The sequence below is a fragment of the Triturus cristatus genome, chromosome 9 (assembly GCF_964204655.1).
Source record: "Triturus cristatus chromosome 9, aTriCri1.1, whole genome shotgun sequence".
NCBI lineage: Eukaryota > Metazoa > Chordata > Amphibia > Caudata > Salamandridae > Triturus > Triturus cristatus.
The window spans coordinates 265,447,894-265,452,482 of NC_140592.1; the positions used below are offsets into that span (position 1 = coordinate 265,447,894).

The 4,589-nt window shown below is 32.6% G+C and overlaps 1 pseudogene; it reads right to left on the bottom strand.

Moving 5' to 3' along the window:
* Positions 1 to 215: 215 nt before the first annotated feature.
* Positions 216 to 3,800, bottom strand: LOC146797720 (uncharacterized; annotated as a pseudogene).
* Between the last annotated feature and the right edge of the window lie 789 nt (positions 3,801 to 4,589).

Sequence of the window (4,589 nt, forward strand, 5' to 3'; positions counted from 1 at the left end):
CGTGTTGAAAATGAACAAAATGTTGTGAACTTCGCCTTGTGACATAGTGGCCTCCCCACTTTCAAGTCCTAGAAAATCCAAAGGAAATAGAATTTCAATGCTGCCCAGCACTTCAACAGTCGTTCGATAGCTGGGAACAAAGTGAGCCACCGTGTTGAGACATGCCGAAACAAAGGCTGGCACTCTAGGTTAACAAACGAAAATAATTCTCTCAACTACGCTGTTTCCTTAGCTGAAGAAGGGAAATGGCTGAAGACATTTTGAATAAAGGATTCTAAATTTATAGAATGTCCATTAACGTCTTGTTTAGCATTGTTGTGTAGGGTATGGGCAGGACAGTTTGCAGGCAGAATGTCTTCATTTGCTCCCTTCAAAAGCTGAAATACAGAATGATTTTGTCCATAGTTGACACCAAAGTATGCAGCGACGTGCTCTAATTTCAACCTATGCTCTTTTAATTTTGTTATGATCTGCTGTGCAATAGCTGTAGCAATCTCAGCTGCATCCTCATAGAAATAGAGAGCAGGTCACACCGGAAGTGAAATTAAAGTGGCACAACAAAAGTGGATAGAGTTTAATGTTCCCTTTGTTTGATGCATCACTGCAAATTGAAAAATATCCATCTTTAGAGGCTTCATATGCTTGCTGCAACGATAGAGGTGCAAGCACATTCATAGCAATACTTGATGCCTTTGTGTGGCCACAGAATGCTTTCATCGTAATGGATAAGTCAGGATACATTGCTTTGGTTAGCTTGATATCACAATCAAGGGAGCAGTAGGAGATGTGATGCTTCACCGCATGGTACACCTGAGTCGCCTCTGCAGCTGTGACCTACAATTAAAAAAAAAGAATACACAAATACATAAGCAGCATGCAAAGAAAGTCTCCATTGGTGAAGAAAATAGTGGCCACAGTAGAGATTAGAGCTGCAAATGTAAACTAAAGTGTCAGCTGCTAACCCAAAGCAATTATAATGTGCTCTTGATAGAAACAGAATGAAAAAAGCGGATCACTGACAAAATATCGAAGGTCAAAAAATCGACCTACAAAAATATCAGAGCAAAAATATCGATGTCAAGAATATCGACATCCTATCTACAACATGGTAAGTACAAAAATATTGAAAATAAAATATAGAATGTCAAAAATATCGTTATTAAAAATATAGGGTATTTTTTAGTAAAAAAAAAAATGTAAAATAAACCAAATAATACTTATAAATAAAATAAACATAATTAAATATATTTTATAATGTTTAAAATTAATAATTAATATATATAATTTAATAAAACATTAATTAAACATATACATATAATATATAATATATATACTTACTTAATAATCAGTTTTAATAATTGTTTTAGTAACTTATAAATTATTAAAAAATATTATAAATTACAAATATATCATACACATAAAACAATAACATGAATACAAATTAAATATTTATATATAACACATTTAAAAAATTACATTTAATTTGAATATTGTTAAAAATAATTATATATTACATTAGCTAAAATAATACAAAAAATATTAAATAGCACAGACAATAAAACTACTACTCCAGCTCCAAAAAAAACAACAGTAAGGAAAATGTTGGATAGCGTTGGGCTAAAAATTACTATTTCCACTCCAGGGAGTGTACCAATAGGGAAAGTGTTGGATAACGTAGAGGTATAAATTACTATTCCCACTCCAGGGAGTGCAACAGTAAGGAAAGTGTTGGATAGCGTAGGGGTAAAAATGACTATTCCAACTCCAAAGAGTGCAACAGTAGGGAAAGTGTTGGATAGCGTAGGGGTAAAAATGACTATTCCCACTGCAGAGAGTGCAACAGTAGGGAAAGTGTTGGATAGCGCAAGGGTCAAAATTACTATTCCAACTCCAGAGAGTGCAACAGTACGGAAAGTGTTGGATAGCGTAGGGATAAAAACTTACTATTCCAACTCCAGAGAGTGCAACAGTAGGGAAAGTGTTGGATAGCGTAGAAGTTACAAATAACATACTTATGAATTAAATAATTATTTAAAATATTTAGTGATTTAATTATTAAATAACTAAAAATTATTTACAAATACAAATAAATAATGATTACAAACATAACTACCAATGAATAATTAATTAACAACAAATTAATAATAAATACCAATAAATAATTAATAAATATTAATTACCAAATAATAAATATGAAAGAATAAAATATTTTTCATAACCAAAAACATATGAATTATTAAAAAGTACTTACCAATTAAAAAATATTAAACAGTTAAAAAAAAATATACCCCAAAAAAATAATTATTAAACGTTAATTACCAATTAATAATTACTTATCAATATATTATTTAGAAATATCAATACATAATATTTAATCATATTTAATTCACAATTAATGATTAATCAACAATAAATTATTTTTCATAACCAAAATATTATAATTTGAAATATTTACCAATTAATAATTAATGTCCAATTAATTAATTATCAATACCCAACAACAAATTTAATAATTACTTAATTAGATTTCAATTACTTCCAACACTATTCCCCTATAAACGCACGACACACTCCAATAATAAAATAATACACTTAACATAATTATCAATTAATCAATTAATAAAAACTAATTACCAATTAATAAAAATTAATTACCAATTAATACTTAATTAACAATAATATAATTATCAATACCAATAAATGAAAATAAATTATTACTTAATAACAATTAGATTACTTCCCACCCTATTCCCCTATAAACCCACAACCCGCTACAGAACTTAAACGCAAATATTAATTAAAATTAATTTATAATTCCTAAAAATGTAAAATTAATTTCATATAATTAAATTACTTCCCACCCTATTCCCCTATAAACCCACAACCCGCTACAGTACTAAAACACAAAATTGACTTAAAAAACCATTATTAACATATAAAAATTGTATACATATATTTTAAAACCAGTAGAACACTTAACAAAAAACATATAACACATGCATATTAAATACATAATAAAATACATAACAATAATATAAATATCGATATTAGTAACATCAATATTAGTAACATCGATATATTTGATTTCGATATTACTAACTTCGATATTACTAACATCGATATAAAAATACTTACCTTAGGGTCGATATTCTGTCCATAGATATTATTGACATCGATATTCTGTCCCTTCGATATTTAAAACTCGATATTAGTGTAGGTAGATATTTTATTTCCGATATTTTGTCTGCTCACCGAAAAAAGCATGGCATAGGCAACCTGACTTAGTAAACACTGCTGCACATTTAAAGAGAGTAACAGAATATTGCAAGGTGGCTCACCTAATCAATGTGGGAGTCTTAGAAAGAGTGTAACAAAGCAAGAAGAGTGTACAAGAATTACAACCTATGTCACATTATGATGAAGCAAGCAAGGACTTACTTTGGCTACTTCTGCCTGGAAGCTTGGTTGCAGGTATGATGACATTGTTGCCATCTTTGCCCTGCTTGAGGCATATTTCTTATGTTGTGCTCCTGCCTCCTGGTTTTGATATCCCACTCTCCTCTGTGGGCAATGAAAAAGTCTTTATCACACAGGTTGCACCTGGACTTGTACACATCTTCTGTCAGCTTCTGTATGTTGTGGTATGTAAGTTCCCATTTTGGTCTGCACTTCACAAAGCACTTTTTGGCTTTTTTCTTGGGTGGCTTTCACAAAGAGTTTTCCTGCGAGGTAGATGTTGCATCAAAGTATGCCTCACAATCTAATGTGAATGTTGCCTCTGCAGCACCTTCGCCACTCATAATCAGACATTGTGTTGCTTTCCTTAAAGTACTCTGTAAAATACCCAACAAACTTGGGATGCAGATGCATACTGTATTCAATGAAGAAAATAAAACATATAATAAGTGCTTACTTTCCTCTCGCTCACTGACCCATCTACCACTGCCCCCTCACACATCCTGCCCAGAATGGAATAGAAGGACTTCTATGCAGCCCCATAAGTCTTAAATGCCTGGCAGTGATTGGAAGAGTTTGTCATATGGCGCATTTCACACCTGACTGAATCTTTTTCAATAATGCTGCCACAGTCAGCTGTGAACACTTCTAATTGCAGGACCAAAGCAGAGGGACAAAGAAAACCATAGTCCACATTAGTGTGTGTACATCTTCTTGGCATAGACCTGGGATGGGTGCCTGTGGGGAGAGAGGTGATCGTGGCTAACAATAGGTTGTCTTTGTTTTTGATCCTGAGTGAGAAGTGTTTCCATGTTGTGTGTGGGATGACCACTAATGTGTGGATATTATGTTAGGAGGAATTGCGACTTACAATGTGGTGAAGGTGTGAGAGACAAACATACACTTCACGGATTTCTGGTATGCTGGCAGCTTTTAGCAACTGTGCAGTTCTTTTTGTGGTATTTCATATGATCGTAGTCTATTTATATGGTTCTTGCACAGGGTTGATCAATCTGATATTTTGTTTATAGTTCATGGTCCTGAGCAGGCATGTTTGGTAAGTGAAGTGGTCGGGAAGATCTGTTGGGATGGGCTTTGTTAATAGCATTCCATATCTGAGTGCTGTAGTGAGA